Source organism: Colobus angolensis, unplaced genomic scaffold (assembly GCF_000951035.1).
Source record: "Colobus angolensis palliatus isolate OR3802 unplaced genomic scaffold, Cang.pa_1.0 Scaffold111, whole genome shotgun sequence".
Classification (NCBI taxonomy): domain Eukaryota; kingdom Metazoa; phylum Chordata; class Mammalia; order Primates; family Cercopithecidae; genus Colobus; species Colobus angolensis.
In genome coordinates this window covers 376,780-386,020 of record NW_012112142.1, presented here as the reverse complement: position 1 = coordinate 386,020, position 9,241 = coordinate 376,780, and the positions used below count along the sequence as shown (strand labels likewise).

Sequence of the window (9,241 nt, the reverse complement as noted above, 5' to 3'; positions counted from 1 at the left end):
CAATGTATGGTCATATGAACACCATAATGCTCATAATACCATCATATACTGAGGCTATTTCTCTTCCTTTGCCATCTTTATTGTCATCCATATTGTATTAACTTTTATCATCAAACCTGTTACCTGATGACTCACAAATAATCTGCAGATCCTCCGGAGTCACATCCACACTGATTATTTACCGAATATTCCCAGCACAATTCTGTTTAGCTCTCCTTGTTAGAGTGGTGTCTTAAGGCCATACCCAGCTCTAATGAAGGCTGAGAAGGCCCTGAGTATTGTTGCCCAAAGTGAAGTTTGAGTTCTGTTAATAAGGGAAGCAGGAAAAATAGTTATAGGGTAGAAAATTACCAGTGTCTGACACATTCTTAAAGATGTTTTTATTAAACAAAAGGACCACCTACCCCAGAGATGAAATGCTACTTTCTAAATCCCAGAAGTAACTGCCATTGGTTTTTCTTTTAAATGGCAATTTTCCCCCCAATGCTTTGCATACAAATATCAGTAATATGTTGAGTCTCCTTTTTGGCTTCTTATAGTTTAACAATTCTAGGAATTTAATTTCAGGAGCATTCTTTAATGTATGAGTTTGTGGTCTCCATATAGTTGGCTTTGAGTACTGTACATCATCATTGTAAAACACATTTTGGGGGGTGTGTGTGTGTTTGTGTGTGTGTGTTGGAGATGGAGTCTCACTCTGTCACCCAGGCTGGAGTGCAGTGGCGTGACCTCAGCTCACTGCAACCTTCACCTCCCGAGTTCAAATGATTCTCCTGCCTCAACCTCCTGAGTAGCTGAGACTACAGGCACGTGCCACCACGCCTGGCTAATTTTTGTATTTTTAGTAAAGATGGGGCTTTACCACGTTGGCCAGGCTAGTCTCGAATTCCTGACAGGTGATCCGCCTGCCTTGGCCTCCCAAAGTGCTGGGATTATAGGCATGAGCCACTGTGCCTGGCCAAAACATGTTTTATTAGTGGTATTTTAAGCTCTTTTTTAGGCCCACATATAAGAATGATCATTCATTTCCTTTTAAAACTAAAACTAAACCTTATGTTTATTGATTTTAAAACAGTCTGAAACCTACAGAAAAGTTGCAAGTCCGCTACAAATCACTCTTTTATATTGAGCCATTTGGGAGTCAGTTGCCAACGTGATGCCCTATATGTGGGACATTCTCCAGCAGAAACACAGTACAACAGTTAAAATTTATTTTTTAGGCCAGGAATAGTGACTCATGCCTCTAATCCCAGCACTTTGGGAGACCAAGGTGGAGGACCATTTGATGCGAGGAGTTCAAGACCAGCCTTGCCAATATGACGAAACCCCATCCCTACTAAAAATGCAAAAATTAGCTGGGCGTGGTGGTAAACACCTATAATCCCAGCTACTCAGGAAGCTGAGGCAGGAGAATCGCTTGAACCTGGGAGGCAGAGGTTGCAGTGAGCTGAGATCACACCATTTCACTATAACCTGGGAGACAGAGCTAGAGTCTGTCTCAAAAAAGAAAGAAGAAAAAAAAAAACAGAAACAAAGTAAAAATTGATTTTGTAATCCATTTAAATTGATTTAAATTTTAATCCATCTTTAATTATCAATTGACCTTGATAATCAATAATATCTAATCCTGAAATCCCATCATTTGATCAATTATCCCGGTAACATTCCTTACAGCAAAAATAATGGATCCACTTTAGAATACATGTTGCATTTAATTGTCACGTGTCTTTGGTGCCCTTTCTCTGAAACATTTCCTCAGCTTTTCTTTTATTTCCATGACGTCAGTACTTGTGAAGATTACAGCTAGTTATTGTGGAACATCACTCAGTTTCAACGTGTTTGGTTTTAGCAGGAACATCACCAAACCGATGATACTCATCACTTTACGTTCTTACTGCATCTCATCAGCTGACGTTCAATTTTAATTCCTTCTGTTACTCATGACGTTCACTTTAATCACTTGATTAAAATGGTATCTGCCAGGCTTCTCCACAATGAAGTTACTATTTTGTCCATATGGAATTAGTAAGTATCTTGTGTGGAGATAAATCTAGATAAATATTCAGTTCGTCGTCAAACTTCCATTTTATTGTTTTATTTCTATTAGGCTCATGGTTTCCTATTTTGTTAAATGGATTATAACCTGTTACTATTATTATTTATTTATTTTGATGCTTAAATTGCTCCCATATTTGGCTAATGGGAGTCCCTTTAAATTGGTGTCTGTGTCATTTCGTCCCATCATTCCTTGATTATTTACTTTTTTTCTTGCATAAAAAAGTGTTCTGGCTCATCTTATAACTTTCCTGACCCAGTATTGGAATCACGTATTTCTCCAAGGGGTAAAGTTGCTAAATAAAATACAGGATAGTCAGTTAAATTTGAATTTCAGGTAAATATATATTGCATGTATGTCCCATGCAATAATATCTTCTTTGCTAAATATTTACTGTATTTTCATTTGCCAAATCTGGCACCCTACCAAGGAGCCCTGATTCCTTTAAGTGGTGAATGGTATTTAGATGCCACAATCTGGCCAGGAGTGATGGCTCACGCCTGTAATTCCAACACTTTGGGAGGCCAAGGCAGATGGATTGCTTGAGCCCAGGAGTTCGAGACCAGCCTGAACAACATGGCAAAACCGTGTCTCTACAAAAAATTCAGCGATCAGCTGGGCATGGTGGCATGTGCCTACAGGCCCAGCTACTCAGAAGACTGAGGTTGGTAGAACACCTAAGCCCAGAAGACGGAAGCTGCAGTAAGCCATGATTGTGCCACTGCACTCCAGTCTAGGTGATGAGAATGAGACTCTATCACAAAAAAAAAAAAAGAAAACAACAACAACCAGAGCAGGTCTGCTGATTCCAGTTTTGTTTCACAGTTCTTAGGCTGTCTCAGTGGACAGTACTAGGGAACACACACACACTCACATACACATTTACCTCTGTACATGTCAACATTGACGTTGGTGTCATATGGATACAGAAACATTGCATTCCATGAGTTCACACCGATATTCTAACTCTAATTCAATACCTCAGGGATTATTCCAACTTTCTCCATTTCCATATTTATGACTCCTTTCAAAGTGAGAAACTGGACTCCCATGAACCTTAATATATTTATTTGTTTGATCCATCCCCTGGTACGTTAACCAAACTTGCATTGCTGCCACTGCTCCCTCCCCAGTGTCGCTTCCTCCTCAGTCTGTGCCCTGACCCTTGTGCCAGGCCATCCCCACATGTAGACACCCCCTTCACTCGACTTGTGCTCTGGTAGCTCACCCAGGCCACCCCACGGTATGGATGCCCTCTTCACCTTGCTTGGGATCTGGTACCCTCGGTCAGGTCACCCTACTGCATGGATCTCTCCTCACCCTGCTCAGGCTCTGCCACCGTACAGCAGTCTATCCTCCACTCATAAACCCTGTTTGTCCTGCTATGGAACTTACACCACCAAGATCCTTCCCCAGTGGGATATCCCTCAATTTCAGTGTGTTTGTATTTAGCAGGAACATCACTAGAGTGATGCCATGGACACCCTCCTTATCTCACTCTAAGCACAAAAGTCTTATATAAGTCACACTTAAGTTTGAACTATTATATTACTCTTATTGCTAATAATACCAACTGAGGTTTTTGGTGTAAAAGAAAGTTTGGCAGAGGCAACTGGAAAAATGTTATCCAATGATACTTTTATTCATTTAAATTGAGTTGATACTAACCAATATTTATTGACTAATAATAAAAACTCAAGAGAAGTCAAAATATTAAATGTAAACTCTTGGCTGTAAACCTGTGTTTCCACTTCCTCCTAAACCCCCCTAAGATAACAGTAAAGGAATGGAAATGATACAAAAAAAAAATACAAAGAGAACAGAAGAGGTGATGGCAGCGGAAAAGAATTGTCAGGAAATTCTAGAAGATAGAAAGTACTTGGACAAGGAATGACTGACTTAGAGAAAAAGAAGCTAAAACCTATACTCCTGCACCAGTTTCCAGCACTGTCAGGCTAATCCTTGATGCAGAACCCCAGAAAATGTCAGAAATTGAAGTCACTAATTGCCTCTCAAAACACAGGGTAAAGCAGAAAGCAGGCTTTCTCTTAAGCATGAATGGGCAACCAAGGATGACCACATGTTTGAGGAAAGTCTAATATAAAAGTTAAAAAGAAAATTAACCTAGAGAAAACAGACAAAATGGAAGTAAAAGTTATCAATATTGTGATAAAAGTATATTAAAATGAAGGGGGGGATGGTGGGGGTATGCATGAGTTTTAAGATCATTAAAGACTCATCTTTAATTGTAGGAAATTAGTAGATGATGTCTTGATTTCAAAAATTATGACACATATGTATAAGCATGTTAGATGCAAATACTAAAGGAAAAAACACCTAAAAGAGTGGAAAATGGTTGCTCTAAGGAAGCCATAGCAAATGAGGAGAAAGACAAGTGATACTTGGTTTTCTTTGCTATAAGAAACTCTTGTTTTCCCCTATATTACTTTGATAAAAATAATTTAATTTTAAAAATTAAGTTTATACAGATTGATGTGTCTTAATATAGCACAGTTAGATAAGAAGCAGACTGAAGTGGAAACAACCAGAATTTGGCACCTAGATTCAAATACCAATTCTGCCCATTTACTGTTCATGTAACTGTACAACAACCCTTGAGATTCAGTTTACACATTTGTAAATTGGGGATAATTATACTTGCCCCCACTGTATTAGCTTGCCAGGGCTGCTGTAACAAAATGCCATGGGCTAAGTGGTTTAAAACAACAGAAATTTATTGTCTTACAGTTCTGGAGGCTGGAAGTCCAAGATCAAGGTGTTGGCAGGTTTGGTTTCTCTGAGGTCTGTCTCCTTGGCTAGGAGATGTGCACCTTCTCCCTGTCTTGAAATGGCCCTTAGTGTATATGTGTGTGCATTCCTGTTTCTTCCCCTTGTAAAGGTATCAATCATCTTGGATTAGCCCCATCCCATGGCCTCATTTTAACTTAGTCACCTCTTTACAGACCTTATCGCTATATACATTTACATTTTGAACTACTGGGGGTTAGCATTTCAACATATTAATTTTAGGAGTATTCAATTCAGCCCCTAATACCCACCTATTACATTCACTCATTTGCTTAGATTTGTCTCTTTCCATGTTCCAACCTGTGCTAGGCACTGAGGATTGAAATTGAAAATCAGATGAGATAATGACATTTTGAAAACTAACTTAAAATACAAAAAAAGAAAAAAATCCCACACATTAAAGCATAGCCCACCCACATAATGCTTTGCTTGCAGGAAATCATTAAATTGAATGCAGTGAAATGAGGAAAATGAAAGCTTTCTAAAAGGGGAAAAAATGGGAAGCATGGACAAAGTTATAGAATAGCAACTATTATTTTTAAGCACCTGATAGGTGCCAGGCACTGACTATAAAACTTATGTAAATGGTCTCATTTAATCCTTACTATGACCCTGCGGGGTAGCTGGCTACCAAAATCATTTTACTGGTGAGAAACATATTACTAAGAGACTGTAATATCTCGGAGGTTATACCGCCTTGTGGCTTGAATTTGGATCTAATTAATGCCAAAGGAACTCATGTTCCTTTTACTACTCTCTACTGTGAGTCACAAACATAGAGAACTATGGTTAGGCTCTCTTTCTTTGCATTATTTTTTGTTAAATATTACATATGTTCAAAAAACCGTTATTCATGTGTACGGAGAATAATAATAAAATGAACACCTTATGTACTCACCAGCTGACTTGAGAAAGAGAATATTGCCAATACCTTAGCAGTCCCTGCATACATCTCTCTAGCCCCATTTTCTTCCCTTTTTTCCCAGAAGTAACCATTATTCTAGTTTTGTGCTTACCCACCTGTGATACACACACACACACACACATACATATACACACACACACACACAGACACACACACAAATTTTCATTTTCCATGGTTTTTTTCCACAAATAAGACTTTTTATTTGCCATTTTAAACGTCTGAGCATTAAACAGATTCTTGGACTGGTGGTTCATATCCATCAGCTCATTCAACTTTAGCACCTGTCTCTTCTCCAGTAGCTTTTCCAGAACTGCTACCTTTGCCATGAAGCTCCATGAGATTTCCCAATTCAAACTTGGTCTTCTTCAGCATTTTTACTTTTCTAACGAAGACATCATTGAGAGAATAAATAGATTGGTAAGCCTTATCTATGTCTTTTCCAATGCTGTCTGGAATCAGTTTATTGACCACTTCTTTCAAGTCATTTGTCTGTACCTCTTGGGTCATGATTTCCATCGTCTTCTTCCAGATTTGGCAGACCTGTTGGTGCTGAATGTAAGAGGTCTTCCGGATCTGATTGTTACGTTTTCTAATAAAAGCAACACAGAATAGACAAAGCAAGTAACCATCAGTAGTCTTGACATCAACATGAGCTTCAATCATGTCTGCCATTTTTTGACCATGGAACACATTCTGCCACAGGTAAGATCCATGCCATGGAAGTTAGGCAGTTTTTTCCCTGAATATCTTTAGCAATCAGCTTGAAGTTTCTTTTTTTTTTTTTTTTTTTTTTTTTTTGAGACGGAGTCTCGCTCTGTCTCCCAGGCTGGAGTGCAGTGGCCAGATCTTGGCTCACTGCAAGCTCCGCCTCCCGGGTCCACGCCATTCTCCTGCCTCAGCCTCCCGAATAGCTGGGACTACAGGCGCCTGCCACCTCGCCCGGCTAGTTTTTTGTATTTTTTAGTAGAGACGGGGTTTCACTGTGTTAGCCAGGATGGTCTCGATCTCCCGACCTCGTGATCCACCCGTCTCGGCCTCCCAAAGTGCTGGGATTACAGGCTTGAGCCACTGCGCCCGGCCCAGCTTGAAGTTTCTAAATGCAACTTCATAATTTTGCAGATCAGCAAGACTCACTTCAAACACACGACCCTTGAGGCCATCTGATGCAATTTTGGCTCCTTCAGTCCTGGTGACTAGTGTCTCTCCAATATTTCTTCTATTGAACATAGCAGGTGCTTTCACATGCTACCAGTCTTTCTTAGAAAATAGATCAACTAGGCTGGGCATGGTGGTTCACGCCTGCAATCCCAGCACTTTGGGAGGCCAAGGTGGGTGGATCACGAGGTCAAGAGATCGAGACCATCCAGGCCAACATGGTGAAACCCCATCTCTACTAAAAATACAAAAAGTAGCTGGGCATGGTGGCACTTGCCTGTAGTCCCAGCTACTCGGGAGGCTGAGGCAGGAGAATCGCTTGAATCCAGGGGGCGGATTTGCAGTGAGCCAAGATCACGCCACTGCACTCCAGCCTGGTGACAGAGCAAGACTCCATCTCAAAAATTAAAAAAAAAAAAGAAAATAGATCAACCACTTTCTTCTTGGTTCCCCTTTTGCTGCCTTTTGTGAGGCACTTGTTCTTGCTGCTCAGAGAGCCAAAAGGCATTTTGCATGTTTTTAAAATCTAAATGATTCATGTGTTATTCTGGGACTCACTTGTTTCCTACTCAATATTAGGTTCCTAACTTATTCAGGCTGATACACGTAACCATCATTATATCCCCAGGGCCTCTGATGGTCTAGTACCACCGACCTAGCCTCCAGAATTCTGTTATTCCAATTTACCCTGGTACATTTCTTACCATCAATCTTGATCTAGAGGACAAGCAGTTCTGAGCTTCTCAGAATATATTAGCATATTGTTTATCACTTTAATAAGGGAGTGTCCTCTAGGACCTCCCAAGAAACATTGTTGGCTGGTGGGTTCTCTGGTATTACATAGTAAATGCATTCTTGGCCAGGTGCGGTGGCTCACACCTGTAATCCCAGTACTTTGGGAGGCTGAGGTGGGCAGATCGCTTGAGCCCAGAAGTTCAAGACCAGCCTGAGCAACATGGAAAAACACCATTTCTACAAAAAATACAAAACTTAGCTGGGCATGGTAGTGCATGCCTGTAGTTCCAACTACTCAGAGGGCTGAGGTGGGAGGATCGCTTGAGCCCAGGAAGTTGAGTCTGCAGAGAACTGAGATTGTGCCACTGCACTCCAGCCTGGATGACAGAATGAAACCCTGTCTCAAAAAAAAAAAAAAAAAAAAAAAATGCATCCTTACTTCTACTCTCTTTGAACTTGCTGACCTCTTCTTCATCTCTCTTCTAAGAGGTTCCAGCATCTCCATCTTATCATTATTTTCAAGTTTCAAGGAGCTATTTCTGCAATGTTTAAGGTACAGTTCTAGGCATTCTACCAGGAGAGTGAGTCCCGTGTCACTGAATAATACACCTGTATTAACAAACTGTCCCTTAGTCAGTCTTATATTCTGCCCTCCCTGATTTGGCACCTTTAAGATTCATTTCCAGGCAAGTTCTCCCACTTCCTGCTAGTACATATTTGCCAGGTTTTGCAGCGCTTTTGGTGAATAACCCCTTTCTTCATATAACAGTATTTCCTTGCTCGACTCATAATAAGATTTCTCACTATTGTTCTAGAAGCAATGAAGAGAGTTTAGGGATGGATCTCAGAAACAAGCATTGTCCTGCAAGGCATTTGCCCTTGCTACATGAGACCTTGGCATAGTCTCTGAGCAATAGAAGTCTGATTTCTCCTAGCAAGGAGAAAGGTTCCAGAGTATTCTCACTCTGAGTTTTAAGAGGAATCTGGGGTTTTAAGGTCCTCGAGCCCATCCACCCAAATATCTCCATCGGAACTCTCAGGGTCCCTCTCCTTCTTTTTCAGGTCCCTTACTTTAGCATTAGAAATTTGGGGGCTGGGCACAGTGGCTCACACCTGTAATCCCAACACTTTAGGAGGCTGAGGTGGGTGGATTGCTTGAGCCAGGAGTTGGAGACTAGCTTGGCAACATGGTGAAACCTCGTCTCTATGAAAAAAAAAAAAATTAGCTGAGCATGGTGGTGCATGCCTATAGTTCCATTTACCTGGAGGCCTGAGGTGAGAGTAGATAGATCACTTGAGCCCAGGAGGTTGAGGCTGCAGTGAGGCGTGTTGGCACCACTGCACTCCAGCCTAGGTGGCAAAGTTAGAGAAAGAAAGAAAGAAAGAAAGAAGAAAGAAAGAAAGAAAGAAAGAAAGAAAGAAAGAAAGAAAGAAAGAAAGAAAGAAAGAGAGACAGAAAGTTAGTTGGTTGGTGGACTGTGAAGCCAGCCTCCTTTTTAGCTCTGTTGTATTTAAGATCAAACTTGGGGTCTTATTCTTCAGCTCATTATACCCTCTGTCTA

At 40.7% G+C, this 9,241-nt stretch overlaps 1 pseudogene; it reads right to left on the bottom strand.

The window, feature by feature from the left end:
- Positions 1-6,014: 6,014 nt before the first annotated feature.
- On the bottom strand, positions 6,015-7,076 carry LOC105522670 (annotated as a pseudogene).
- Positions 7,077-9,241: the final 2,165 nt, after the last annotated feature.